The 15,319-nt window shown below is 39.3% G+C and overlaps 1 pseudogene; it reads right to left on the bottom strand.

The window, feature by feature from the left end:
* Positions 1-255: 255 nt before the first annotated feature.
* LOC138689931 (uncharacterized) overlaps positions 256-15,319 on the bottom strand; it is a 63,576-nt pseudogene continuing 48,512 nt past the window's right edge.

Genomic DNA, 15,319 nt, shown 5'->3' with positions numbered 1-15,319 from the left:
GGTTTCAAGGTCCCACTAAAAACTCAAATCAAGTTTCTTTTTTGCAATACAGTAGAATAAAGCAATGTGTGTACATTTTTCAGGTGGAGTCCTAAATCCTTAAGAGATACATGACTTCAGTTTTAGCAGAAGTTTAATTTTCTGTGGTTTCTCCTAAATCACACAGTAGTCGTAGAATCGTAGAATCATTTAGGTTGGAAAGGACCTTTAAGATCATCAAGTCCAACTGTTAACTTACCACTGACAAATCCACCACTAAACTTTGTCCCTAAGCACCACATCTATACATCTTTCAAATACCTCCAGGATGGTGACTCAACCACTTCTCCGGGCAGCCTGTTCCAATGCTTGACAACCCTTTCGGTGAAGAAATTTTTCCTAGTATCCAAACTAAACCTCCCCTGGCGCAACTTGAGGCCATTTCCTCTTGTCCTATTGCTTGTTACTTGGGAGAAGAGACTGACCCCCACCTTGCTACAACCTCCTTTCAGGTAGTTGCAGAGAGCGATCAGGTCTCCCCTCAGCCTCCTTTTCTCCAGGCTAAACAACCCCAGTTCCCTCAGCTGCTCCTCATAAGACTTGTGCTCTGGACCCTTCACCAGCTTCGTTGCCCTTCTCTGGACACGCTCCAGCCCCTCAATGTCTTTCCTGTAGTGAGGGGCCCAAAACTGAACACAGGACTCGAGGTGCAGCCTCACCAGTGCCCAGTACAGGGGGACAATCACTGCCCTAGTCCTGCTGGCCACACTAATTCTGATACAAATAGTCGATTAAAATAATAGCTTAACTACAACAAACTCAGTGTACAGAAGTACCCCAACCGGCTCCTGGTGAGCCCGTACATCAACCAGCACAGGGTAGTGCTATGTAAGGGTATACCTCTAGAGTTGGATTGCAGGAAACTGTTTGGGTGCATCATTAGCATCATTCAGATCTGCATTTTTAGAGCTCCAGTGTATGTTTAGGCACTCAGCAGACAAAAAACGAAGCAAAAATAAAACAAAGGAAAACAACCAGTTTCATGCCCGAAAGAGTTCACAGTCTTCTAATATTCCAGTTATTGCAACATCAGGACTCTTGCTGAATGCAGGGGAGATGCTAGACACAGGTTACCAGCAATACTCCAGTATCTTAAGAAACCTCTGCAGTACCTCTAAGAAACGAATTTCTAATGACACAGAAGAAAGTAGACAGTTTTAAGGAAATGCAGCCTAGTCTGAGATTTTCTTGTTTTGTTTTGCTTGCTTTTTGTTCTGTTGCTTAATAAACTCTGATCCCAGAAGAAGCTGAACAAATAATGGTGGACGTATATGTTAAAGGAGCAGCCGGGAAGCTCTCCATATAATGTGCATGCCAGGAATATTGTCAAGCCCCCATTGATACAGGCTTTGATTCAGGGCATTTACAACCTAAATAACAGAAGACCTGTGTCATTAACAACTTGAAAAGATTGGTGTTGAACCAGTAATGTACAAGCAAATGAAGAAGCTGATAAAATTTGAGTCAGGTAAAGACAAATCCCAGAAAACCTCTGCCAAATCGCAAACCCCTCTGCCTTTCTAGAAAAGTTGTTTTGTTTTGTTTTTTTTTTCTTTTTGGTCAAAACCTCTAAATGCTCAAATTAAAAGATTTAAGCAAAATAAATAAATGGGAAAAGTCTGCATATTTTCACTTTCTGTTTTTTTTGGTTTGTTTTTTTTTTTTTAATTGAACATTGACATTTTCAATAAAAATCTTTGTTTTCGGTAAAAACAATTCCTATTTTCCTAACCATCATCTTGTGTGAATGTCACCAGCAGGCCTGAAACCTGTGTATGTATTCATTAGCCAAATATGAAGCCAGGTTGGCTGCTGCTAACACATAGTGCCTCTAATTCTAGCATATTGGTTTCTCCATTTCTGATGCATGCTTTTGACATCTCAGCTATCACAGTGCCATAGGAGCTGTGCTAACTGCCTTTGCCAGACCCCTTCATATTTTGCATTGCCACTGTTCCTTGATTTTCTTATTTATTCCCTGTCCCCATCTCTCCCAGAGCAAAGCTGCTTGAAGAACTGGAGGGAACAGTAGCCTGAAGTTCCTCAATAAGCAAAGAGGAGCATGGCCACATGTACTGGGATATCGTGCATAGCTGTGCAACATTCCTGTTGGCCATTTTATATAAAGATTTCCAGATAGAATTAGATATGTTGTATTTAGCATTGAATAAAAACAGGTTTTATAATTCCACTGTACACTTTGACATTGCTGCTTCATTTTCAAGGAAACCTTTAATTGCAGGATAAAATTTAAAAATTGCTATTGGAAAATTAAATTTCTTCAGCAGTTTCATTGTATTAGCAATGATTTGTGATAAAAGAGGAATCCTGCATGTAGCGCCTCTTGAAATCATCAAAAAATGTGGTTTTGGAGTAAAAAAAGTTAATCTCATTGTTAGATTAAACTGTGCAAACTCTCTGCTTCCTCCCATTTATTTCCTTCTCTTCCACCAAAACCAAAATATTGAAAAAAACAAGCATTTACTTCAACATTGTTAATAAATGTATCAAATTTTAATTTTCAAAGTTTCTATACTAAACGTAATTAGATTATAAAAATAAGAAAATAAAGCAAAACACAAGTATGCAAGAAAACAGTTCTGATAACAAAATGAAAGATTTCATATAACCCAAGACAGAATTTGGGAGGGAGGGGGATTCTCTTTTGTTTGTTCTGCCGGGAAAATGAACACATTTCGCTCCATTCACAAATCTGGCCACTGTACAGAAGCTCATTTTGCCCTTTTTTCACTTAGGATTTTGTGCTAGGACTGGTCTCTTGACTAGAGATTTGGAGTCACTGTGAGTTGTCCTATGAACTGTCTGAGTGACTTTGTGCAAGTGTCAATCCTGGAGTGGGGTTTGAGGCCAAATTTGCCATCCGTCTGCATTGCTTGTTTGCATAAACTCCTTCAGTTCAGTTTTGGAACAATCCAGCTAATGCTCCTGGCAGGCTGGTGGACTCCCACCACTTTGCATCCCTTCCTCCTGCCCGTGCTTCCTGCTGTTTCTGGGACCGGCTGTGATTTGGTACAGACATGGTCACAGTCTTTTAGATTGTTCTGTAAAACAGGGTTAACAAAACTTCTATCCACTTTTTGTCTCTCTAGGGAGGGCTGTGCAGCAAAGGTGCAGTATGTGGGATTACAGTGCATGCTTTCATAGCCATGATGGTCTTAATCTCTAGTTACAAAATGAAGAGTGGCAGTATGGGCGCTGGCATATCTTATTAATGAGAACATGAAACGTAAGTTTTTCAGTGGACATCATTTGGCATGGTTGGAGTGGATCTTGGGAGACTAAAGAAAACAGGAATCCCTCTCTAGCCTGTTACCAGTCTTCACTCCCCTCCTTCTGCCATTTTCCTAGCCAGGAGCCTGAGCTCCTTTGTTTCAAAGCAGCATTCCCTGCTGTCCTTGTAAAACATAGAGCAATAACTCTCTCTCTGGTTGCTACCATTAAAGTAGAAATCGTGCCATGGTATCTTCATTGCTACTCTTAACTGTAGTAGGCAGGCCAAAACTGTACATGAGGTATAAACTTGCTTCCTCCATGTATTATGCAGCCATATTCTTCATGCTGTAGCTCTCCATGCTGTAGACTGTTGAATGCACAATAACATCTCAGCTAAGGGTGTCAAGATAATCACCATTATGAACTAATTTCAGCACCCATCCAAAGTGCCACCGTATGCATAGTTAGGAAAACTGTTTCCAAACTGGACTTATTTAACCATGAACTAATTTGGATATTTAACTTTGGAAAGAAGGATATGAAATGTGTGCAGATTCAGACTTTAATATGTATCTGGAAATAAAAAGTGTTTCTACAATGAACTAAAAAGAAATTCAGAAATATTACACAGAATGGTGCTGAGAAAACACAATATCTTGATTTTTTAAAAAAATTATGCCTATATTATGAAATAAAATATTACTCCAAACAGAGACGACTATAATGTGTAAAACTGGGAGGCATTGTATTCTTTGTGTTAACAGAAAGAAACCAGCACAGGGAAAAAGCTTTCATGGTAATTTGTGAAAAAATGTGGGTTAACTAACCTTGAAGCAGAACCTTTTAAAAATCTTCTCTTTAATGCTGCTCCTTAGAGCAAACACTCCTTTCTGAAAACAAAAAAAAAAAAAAAAAAGAAAAAGAAAAAAAAGACAGAAGATGGGTTCGTAATGTTTTTGTTTTGAATAGACCCAAAACCTGCACAGCTACTTTTTAACAGTATCAGAGTAAACACTTCATAAATGAAAAACAGGCTTAAAATAATTCCAATATGTATTTGGAGCTAGAACAGTTGATCAATGGTGCTTAGAGTTCAGCTGTAAAGTGAACTTTTATGACAGTCATTAGAAAATAAATTGCTGCAGTTCTTTTGTTCTATGCTGGAGAATAAAAATCCCCTCATAATTCTTTTTTTTTTCTCCGATAGGTGTTTTGCATGTTGGGGATCAGCTTTAGTGGTGTAGGAAGAGTGCTGCTACCCTCTGCAAAAATCCTTCTTTGTAGGGGCTGGATAGTCCTGTAATAATTTAGCCTTGGAGAGCATACAACAGAGCGAGGCTGCTATAGGAGCAGAGCAGGCACCAGATGGTGACCCCCGTTTCACATTCTGGTTCTGTGTCCTTGCTCCAGGAGGACTTAGCTGCAATGGGCTTTTCTGCTGGAAGAGTTTATGTCCCACACCTGCACCAGCTCCAGGAGGCAAGCTGATGCAGGAGGATGGCAGCCAAAGGGACTTGCTCCATGCCTCTTCTCTGCTACCAGAGAGACAGGAGGAATAGACATTGATATATGCCTCCTCACATATACTCCAGTATTGTCAGGCAGTTGTGTAGCAGAGCTTGTTAGGCCTTGATATGCCTTTTGTGATCACATTGCACAATAACTACTGAGATCTGGGTTTATAGAATTGATTATCCTTGCATGGATGTTGTTAAAAGACTTGTGTAATTTCTATTCTATTCTATTCTATTCTTACACCATGGCTATCAGTGGTGTCTGTTGCTTATTTTACTGTAACATTTTTCCTTGCACAAAACAAAAAGAAACATTTTCATTCCTTGCCCTCCCTCAAAATCTCTCCCTGTGAAAAAGTGAAATGAATAAGAGGCTGTACAAGGTAGTCTCACCAAGACTGTAAGAACCCTGGATATGACTGAGCTCACAAATTCATTATATGAGACTTCAGATTTAGTCTTGACACATGGATGAAGGTCTATTTGATAATAGCAACAACAACAGCAGTTATCATATGCATTATAAAATAATAGAATATGATTTTAACTTCAGAAGGTAGTCAAACTGCTTCTGTGAAGTCAATTTCCCACCCCTTCCCTTTGCACAGAACTACTAAAACCACCAAATGTGGAGTTTATGTTGGTTTGCAGTGGGTTTGTTTGCGTGGGGTTTTTTTTTGCTTCAAGCATAAAACTTCCTGCAGAAACTTCTGAAGGAATATTTCTCCTTTGAAGCCATGGATTTCAAATCCTGATGTAAGCCTAACAGGTGAACCAATGCTTGTAAGCCCCGGGTCTTTTAAGAGAAGCTTCTTCATCAGTGTTTGAGTCTCTGGTGAATAGCTCACTGCAGCTCTGTTTATATAGACATATGTTGTGAAGAACACTAATACAGTTGTCTGTGCACAACTGTAACAAACAATCTGCTTATTGTGTATTTTTTAGGCAACACTTCATGCTGTCTAACAGGTGGCCCCAAGTTACAATAGGCACACTGTCGGGGTAGAACAAACCCCGTTTACACAAGAGCCTTGACTGGAGATAGTGACTAAGACAGCCTGCAAAATCAACCTTAGAACATGATTGTTTAAAACACTGTAAATGCCATGAACCTCCAATGAATATGAGCCTTGCCTTTTACATCCTCCTGTTGCCCTCAATCTATCTCAAGGCCAGTAGAGTTAATTCCTCCCAATGAATGAATGCCAAGGAACATTTAAAAATCTCTCACAGGTCTCAAGTTTATGGATATAAAGCAGTATGGTTTATGTAAAAATTGAAGCTATTTTTGTTTTCAACTACCCTATCAAGTTTCATTACAGGTTTTCAGTTTGTTAGGACCATGGTTTCACCTGTAGTCTCAGCATTTTGAAGTGTGTTGTACACTACGCGTATTTAGGAGCATATCGTGGCACAAGGTTTGTTCATGTTCACTGCAAAGGGGGTAAGGTGAATCGTTCAGCTTTTTTCTCTAAAGATAAACTTCTATTACATTCCTCATTTTATTCTCCTTTGTGAACTTTTCCCCAGAAATTTCCTCACCATTCACTGCTTTTAGTGCAATTTACTTCTCGGATATGCAATTGTTAGTGAATTTTCTTGTAATTTTTAGTGAGTTTTCTTGTTAGCTATGCAATCCTGGAGCATTATGTTTTCACTTGTTCTGCAGGAAGTTGATGTTTATGGTTGTGGGTTTGGGGTTTTTTTGTTTGTTTGTGGGTTTTTTGTTTGTTTTGTTGGTGTTTTTTATTCAGTGGAATTCCCCTGGCAGAGAGGGAGATTCCCAGGACAGGACATCTTTAAAGTTTCTGGAGCTCTGTTTTTGACACAATACTTGATTCAGCTCTCATTGATTTTACAGAGGTGGATCAGGTCCCATGTGAAAATCACCAGTGGTAGTGGGATGGGATGGACAGTCCTATCAACCCTGTAAAGCTGGGGCACAAATGATCATATCTGCATAGTAAAGTGGGCAGTAATTTACATAACATGCAGAAATATTCTCAGACTGTGATCCATCTCAGTTGACTTCAGTTATATGTATATTCCAAGGAAATCTTCCCAGCAGCCAATGGTGAGAGATAGGCACCTCCAGAAGGCAATTCATCTCATACAAAGGCAGATGTCTGAGAGAGTTGTGAGAAATCTCTCCTGAGATGCCCATCTCTCTTTTGACAAAAGTGATTCCAAGGTGAATAATGCCTAAATTCTCAGTGGTTACAGTAAGATAAGACAAATCTCACCTATTTCAACTGGATGTGGGAAAATAATAATAAGCTTTTGCATAAGCATATTTGTGAGATGGTGTCTTCCCTCAAAAGGTGCTTTCCTTCAGTTCTGGAAGGTGCTGAGTGCCTTCTGAATTACCTGAGTTCAGCAAGACTTGACAGTGCTGATTATTTCATGAAAGGAATGAAGCATCTTGATAGCCTGGATCAAAAATTATTCAATCAAGATTTGGATGGGTTTCTCATTTTTGGTGAGATACTGGCTTTTAACTTATGATGATCAGTTTCAAAGGTTACTTACCCAGATAAGTGTTCCCATTATTTTTTCCTACAGTTTTTTCATCCCACTCCCATCCTTTTTGCTAAGTGTGGGAGCATTTTGAAGCACACACATATTTTCTCATCAGACAATATCTGGATGAGATTAGATAGAGCCTGAACCAAACCTCACAAAGTCAATGGAAAAATTCCAGTGGTATTTGGGTGAGGCTACTACTACACTAATTCATGAGGATGCCTTGCTTAATTTAAAAGAAGAGCTACCTTAGACATCAAGTCTGGAGCGCTTCAAATAATTTGCTGGGAAGGTCTGAAGTAACCTAGCTCTATTGAATAGCATTGTACACATGCACTTCTCACACAGTTAGGACATAGAACAAGTTAAATCTTTGTTAATGATCAGATCTTGAACTCTTATGAACTGCAGATAATTTAGGAATAGAATTTTGCAGTCAAACCTAAGGGACAAGACTTCTTTTGCCTCATTATACTGACTCAGTTTTTTTGGGTTGTTCACCACAAAGGATATCTAAGATGGTGGATTGAAATGGAAAATGAAACCATAAAAAGGAGTATTCTCACATTATGGGTTTGTGTATGTATGCTTGGATGACTGAAAAAATACATTTCCTAGAACCTGGACAGACTTTCCAAACACCAGTATTGTTGCATGGGGTAAGATCTAAGGTTCATCAAGTCCAGAATCTTGTCTTCAGCAATGGCCAATATCAGATGAAGATATAGAGACTCTGCCCCAATATTATATCTTTTCCTGGCCTCTGACAGGTTGAAATTGGCTTCCAAGTGTGATATTAAATGGCGTCTCCAAAATTTTTGTTATCAATATATATACATAAATGAATATAGCCATATCCACTTATAGATATGTATATGTATATACATATGGCTATGCTGAGCTATCTAAAGGGTTGTAATTCAGATCATTCTGGTGAGCACTGATCTCTAATGCATAAAATACTGTTCTTTGACTTCCTTATATCATGAGAGGAAAAGAAATAAATACATGTAAAGATCAATCCTTACTCCATTCTTGTTGGTTCTATCTATACTAGTGAACTAACAGGAGCCAGAGCCATTACTGAACTCAGTAATTTATTCTGCTGAAAAACATTCCCTGGCACAGCTTTGATAAAGGCCAATTGATAGTCTTCCAGACAATTCCCAGGCAAAGTTCAGCAGTTTGAACAGGCCAAGGACCACTCCTAATAGGTAGTTTGGATGTGGCCATCTTGTTTTGGAAACTGAGAAAGTTTAATAGCATAGTCTTGACCAGACCACACCAGCTGTCCTCTGGGCCAAGGAATAAGCCCTGTCAAGGTTCAGTTTATCAGTAGGGATGTTGCCAGTCATTTCCTGGGGCAGAGAGTGCTGTGATCTCAGTGTGCATGATGTGAAAAAATGTTTCCTTGACTCCCGAGTACAAATAATATAAGAACTGGGGCCAAGAGTTTTGGGTTTTTTATTTCTCCTGGTGCCATTATAACTTTTTTTCCTTCAGTGAAACAGTAAAAAAACAATCATGGCAAAAAGATGAGGAGTTTATGTAGGACAGTTTATATAAATTTATGTATTTCCAGTTTAAAAAAAGGTACTTTCCTTTGTAGTAGTATATTTCAAATGACCTAATAATCTGGGTGGAACAATATATTTTACCTGGAATTACTTTTTTACTGATTTAAACCTCAGTCCAACATTTAAAAACTGATTTCTGTAGTACCAGAAATATCCAGCCATTAATTCAGAAAAATGAATGTGCTTTTCAGTACAGCCTTATACATTTCAGAATAGGGGACAAGACTGCAAAGCTGACTGATCTCCACAGATGACACTACTAGCCCTTGCCTTTGCGTAGGAGCGAGTGTTCAGCTCAGATGCCTCCACAATCTGGTATGCAAAGGAGGTGAGAAGCTGAGCAGAGGGAAAGCAGAGGCTTTGGATGGGCCGGTGTGGGACATCAAACACTGTGTGTTGTTACAAATGGTAATTTTAATGAGTGCCATGTGGTTTTGGTATCTTGCAAGATGATACTTTTTCTTCTGTAACTACACGTTACAGAAACCATAGGTTCATCAGATAGATCAAAGCAGAGGAGGAAGCAGTGATGCAACAGAACTGTAGGCATCTTCTGAAAAGATACCAAAGTGATGTCAACCAGCATATTGAACAGTTTCCCAAGAGAACTAGCAGAATTCCAGTCCCTGTATCTTTGGATAAACAAAAATTTGAAGTTGAAGTGACATTTTAGTACTGATTGAATGTCTCTGAGCTTGCTTTGAATTGGCACCTTACTTGAACTTACAGTTTAAATGCTTGGTAAACTCAAGTAAGTGGCTAGGTGCCCTGTTATCCACTGGAGAGAAGCAGATGCCTTTTGAGTCTTCCAAAGGAGACTGTCTGCCTCCTTTTTTATTAAATTCTAGAGCATCACACTCAGATAACAATAGTGAGCACTGGTCCTTAGTGAATACAGTTCTGTGCTCTGTAAAATCACTTTACCCTCTTACCACTGAAAAGAAAATAAAGGGAAACAGAACTAAAACTCTTCCTTTCAGTCCTGCTGTGATTTCTGACAGCTGCATAAGATAATTGTTATTGGGAGGGAGAATTAATACTAAACTCAAGAAATTTTCAGGTGGTGTAAGCTCAATATCTCTGCCATGTGTCTGAGGAAGAATGATGCACCTGAGGCACTTCTGAGTCCGGACATCTGCTTTACAGTATGTTACATTCATAATAGCTCAGTCTAGCAGAGGTCACAAGCTCTTCAATTTCTACTAATGCCTTAGGGCTCTTATTTGTAAAGTTCTTCAACTAAATTCTTTTTAAATGTTACACCAAAAAGCCTTTTTATAAACATATGTGTGTGTGTGTGTATGTGTATATATATGTATGTACACTTACTGAGTCTTCTGTTTACTAGTTTTAAAATACAACCAAAAAAAATTTTATTCAAAAAATAATAATAAGCAGTTCTCTGAGTAAGAAAGCCAGTGTCAGCAGTTACTGTCCTGTCTGCCCTGGAGGGGATTCTCTGTCTTTAAGAATGAACTGAACTGCAATAAAATCAACACTTTCTTTCTGCAGGATGGATAGCTTCCTTTTATAGGCTTTACACTACCTCCTGATGTCCTTAAAATAAGTTTTGCATTCTAAAATGCATGCTTTAACTTAGCTTCTGGAAAAAGTTTTATTGCCTGTACATGGGAAATCCAAGTAATTGTTCAACTTATTGTACACTATATCTCACTGTAGCAGGTAGGCCGAATCTATGAATCTCTCTCCTTTTAGTCTAACTGCAAAATACCTTCATTTTTTCCACACTTATCAGCCTTTACTATAATTAATACAGCTGGAATATTGCCCCAGTGTTTTCAAGACCATGCCATTTTCCATAGTCAAACAGAAATTTTGAAAGATAAATCAATAGGTTTGACCTGTACTATTAGAGCCATGTGCTTTGTCGAGGGATGGAAGTAACAGAAAGATGGGTGCTGTGCCTTTGTTGTGGCTCCACCCCTGCATTCGCTGGACTACATGTGTCTTCAGAAAGGTAATAAGAAACATACAGCAATGATATTAACCACACTGAGTCACAATTAAAATACCTATGGAACAAGGTTAAATGTGTTCCTGAATGGGGGGTTTGAAGGCATCTGTACAGCCATGGGGTTTTATCACACACCATATAGGAGCGTGCTCTCTACTGGCTAATACTGATAGGTATTTGACTTCCTTGTCCCTTTCAAAGGTCAGCCCAGTTAAGAGTTACTGTGTCCACCTCAAGTGCTTTTTGCATGGGTAGACTGTTCCATACTATTCCAACAACAATTGTTCCTACTCTTTTTTTGGGGGTGAGTCCCATTATTCTTTTCTATGTCTGGGTACAGTGTCATCAGCCTATGTTTCACTCTGTCTCTGTTTTTCCTCTATTCTTTTTCTCCCTGCATGTTTTTATCCATCTTGGGGTTTGGTGATTTGTTTGTTTGTTTGTTTTGTTTTGTGTGGTGTGGGCTTTTTTGAATGTGTATGTGTTATCTTTGATTTGTTTTACTATTTTTGTCACAATATTTTGATCTTTTATTTTTATTTTCCCTTCCCCCTTCTGTGTCCCTTCTTTTTTCTCCCCATCCTTTTTCTTGTTTTATGTGCCTTGCTCCCTTTCCATATATCTTTCCTATATCTTTGCTGTAAAAAGGCCACCTAAGGTTGCACTGCCGTGGTACAGTCTCCCTGGCTAACCTTGGAATGAGACAATATTTTCCCTGTGCTCTGAGGTCTGTGGTTCAAATACACTCTCTTTTGCACATCTAATGGGGTGAGAACCGCTCTATCCATAGCAGACTATTTCTCCCTTGAGTATTATGTTTCTGTGTGATCTTCTGAGAAGTCTAACACTGGACGTAGTCAGAGAATGATAGCATTTATTAAAATGGTTTAAAAGGCAGAAATCATATACCACAGAAACATGCTATAAAAATGAAACATACAGAAAAAGGCTCTTTTAAGATGCTGTTTGTAGTCCTCGAAAAGTGGTTACTGAGGAAGATGATATAAGCCATAGAAACACCCATTCTTAGAAATCACAGCTGGCCTTCTACCTCAGGAGCTGACACAGTTAGAAAGAGACCAAGAACAACTTCCCAGATCCTCATCCTTCCAGCTATTTCTTTCCGTAGGAATGATTCTCTTTTCTGTTTTACTGGGCCCACCATTCCTATCATACTCATCGATAATGTATGCCCTTTTTTAGCATCTAGAAGTATTATATGCACTTCATTGATTTCTTGATTTCTTTAGTGTCTAATTTCAGGCAGAAAGCACTCCTGCCTTTAAGTATTCACAAGGAGATGTTATTATCCAACATTTCTCTTTTCCACCCATACTGTGCAGCACCCTGGGCGGCAGTGGTTGATTTAATAGCTCGCCACACCCCAGAGCCAGCTGCATTTTGATTGCTCTGTGTGTTATCTGATTGTTGGACACCTTGTGATCCTTTTTGATCACAGGCACTTTATCGATAACATAGCAGTCATGTTAAACCTCCACACAAGTACACAGGAGCAAAACATAGTAAATACTCCAGAAGCATGAATTTAGCAGCAAGGCATCCATTTTTCACCCTTGTGAGAAAGGTAAAATTGTAACCTCTGTGTTAAGAGACTGAATTAATACATAGCTATTTGTTGGCAATTTTTAATGCAAGTTATTGCTGTACAGTGTCCTCTTTTTCTTCCCTTTTCTTTTTCAAAACATTCACTAGATCCCCCCCCCCCCCTTTTTTTTTTTTTTTTTTGTTAAATACCTTGATAGGCTACTGGTAATCTACCACTAATCCTTTCTCCTCAGTACACGCATAAAGAAATAAAAGATGCCAGTTTGTGGCTTAGCTGCATTCAGGAAAACTTCCGTATTGCTGCCAAGAACTGCCATCTGCCACCTACAAGCGCAGGTGCCAGGGAGTCTCCTCTGCACACAAAGCATAATAATATAACACAAAGGACCAATGTGCACTAATAATTGCTAAACACACAGAAAGAGAGGCCAGAACATTTTTATGAAAGTTTACTTAGTCTGTGGAGATTTGCATACAGATGGCTAGGTCAGGGTGCTGTGTATGCCGCCTGGGCCACTGTGGGGTAGGGCTGCCTTCAAGCAGCCTTTATAAGCACACACGGCTTTTACTATAGCATAGTGTTGTGGAGAGACCTCATTCTGCACACACTGAATAGTCATTCAAGTAGCTTGCTTTGAAATGAGAAAAGACCTTGGATAGGGGGGAAAAAAAGCAAATTCTTTTCTTTGTGAGACAGAGGAGGAGTGTTGGGAAAGAGGCCAGAGGACTTAAAGAATGTGGGTTAGCAACCAGGAATTAGAGGAAAGTTTCTGTGGAGACACACAATTAGATACGTGGCATTCACCCCTCTCCTTCTAGTGGGCAACAAGAGCAAGCACATTTCAAAGGGTTCATCATCTGCATGAAACAAGGATAGGGGGAAGAAAAAGCACCCTAATTTTTAAAGTATAAAGAAAAGTGTAACTGTCTTAAAATAAAACAAACCCAAAGGTTAAGCAGCAAGAAATTTCCCTTCAACTAAGAGCGTGAAGACACAAACCCTGAATTTAGTGCATTTCCTTTGTGTATGTGTAGATCTGAAAGTGTACATATGTGTGCATACATACACATGTGTAGGTGCCTTCTAATATATTCGGATACTTTAAATTTGAAAACATTGCTATAAGAGTTTGTCATGAATTTATGGAACACCTTTTTTTTTTCTAGAAAACCTCCGGGACTTACTGACCACAAAATCCAGAAAGACTCTACCTTGTATAGAATACTTACGGCAGGTGTCAATATTTAGTTATGACTATAGTAGGTACCTTTACAAACATCACATGTGAATAGAGGGTGATTTTCAAAGCTGCTCATCTTTTATGGATTTTCAAGTATGACAAACTATCATTTTTGCCTTTGAAACAGTTCACTATCCTAGGTGTGTGGTTCAGTTTTTTCCTTGATGTTTGCACCCTGGTGATTTCATCAACACCTGTGAATCAGTTCCTGATTCTGAAAGAAAAGAGGATTAGTTGTCTGGGCTGTTCACTGTCTCGTTGAAAAAAAAATTAAAAATTAATCTACTCATTCTCTTCCTGTCCCTTTTCAGAGATTCTTGAGGAAAATCTAATTATTGTACCCACCTTATTTCATTGCATCTTTAAATGTTTTTTTATAGATCATTTTAGAAAATAGTAATACAGCTCCAAAAGATACTGCAATTAGCTCAGTGTGTCTAGAGGAGAAAATCACACAACCTTACATTTTCAAAACTATGTATAGATTCATGAAGTATAGAATTTGAGTACTTTGCAATCAAAGGATTCAAAAACCTTGCAAAAGCTCTGTGAGGTAAAAATATATAAAACATGATTTAGAGGAAAAGAGCAACAGATAGGTTTGCCCAAGGTCACAGAGGAAGTCTAAGAGAGGTAAGAATTGAATCCCAGTCCCCTGAGTACCAAGGCAATTCTGTATCCATTATCATTCATCCTACTTGGAGAGTGCTAATTGATTTTGACTGCTTAGCATGAGCTCTTTAAAGGGGCCTGATTTTCAGGGCTGTTTGTCTCCAGCAGAATGTGGGGCTGAGGTCTGGGGCAGGATGAAAAGGGCAGCAGTGGAGAGGCTTCTCCAGAGTTTTGGTTACCGCAGGGGTGGGTGGGTGGGTGGGTGAGGGGCTCCCTCCCTGCCTCTCCTTGCGCTCACCTTGTGGCTACACAGCGCGTGTTTCTTTAGCCTTTGCACTGCACCAGCTTCTCCTGGGGCAAAGCTGGAGTGATCATTTCCCCGTATGCTTTCGGTAGCCAGGGTCCTGAGATTTGCGTTGCTGCCCTTAATACTGGTTTTGTCACAAGCGTTGCTTCCTTTTAGCTTCCAAAAGCTAGCAGTAGTGGAAACTGTAATCATACGGGGGACTGCAGGGAGAAGGGAGAGATTTTTCTGCCTCAAACACTTTGTCTCTTCTTTTGTACATCATGCTAAGGATTCCCTGAGACTACACTTGGTTACTGTGTTAGCATGTCCAGCCTTTGAAATCAATAAATCATCTGTCAGTTGCATAAAATTGCAACTTTAAAAGGCAAAATAAACCTGAAATATTTATATGCACTAAACCCACCAATACTTTAATTTTCTTATTTGCCTGGTGTAAGGGATTTTCACTTGACCAGCATTCATGACATTGTGCTTTCTTAAGCCATTGTGCCTGCACAGCAAGTCATACCATCCTTTCCCAAAGCAAACCCTCCACCTCTCCCCTCTCAGCACTGGAATTCCCCTTTCATGACACTTCACGTACAATTAGGGTGTAGAGGTAGATCCAGCAGACAGAGTAACCAAGTGGGAGGTCTCCGATAACTCAGCAGCAGTCTGCAGCTGCTCACCAGGTATGTTCTAGCAGCTGATTTAGGATCTAACACAGTGGGTGCCAAGCTGGAGCCTGAGTT

This window comes from Haliaeetus albicilla, chromosome 18 (genome assembly GCF_947461875.1).
Source record: "Haliaeetus albicilla chromosome 18, bHalAlb1.1, whole genome shotgun sequence".
NCBI lineage: Eukaryota > Metazoa > Chordata > Aves > Accipitriformes > Accipitridae > Haliaeetus > Haliaeetus albicilla.
Note: the sequence above shows the minus strand (reverse complement) of the source record. Positions and strands in the feature narration are given on the sequence as shown.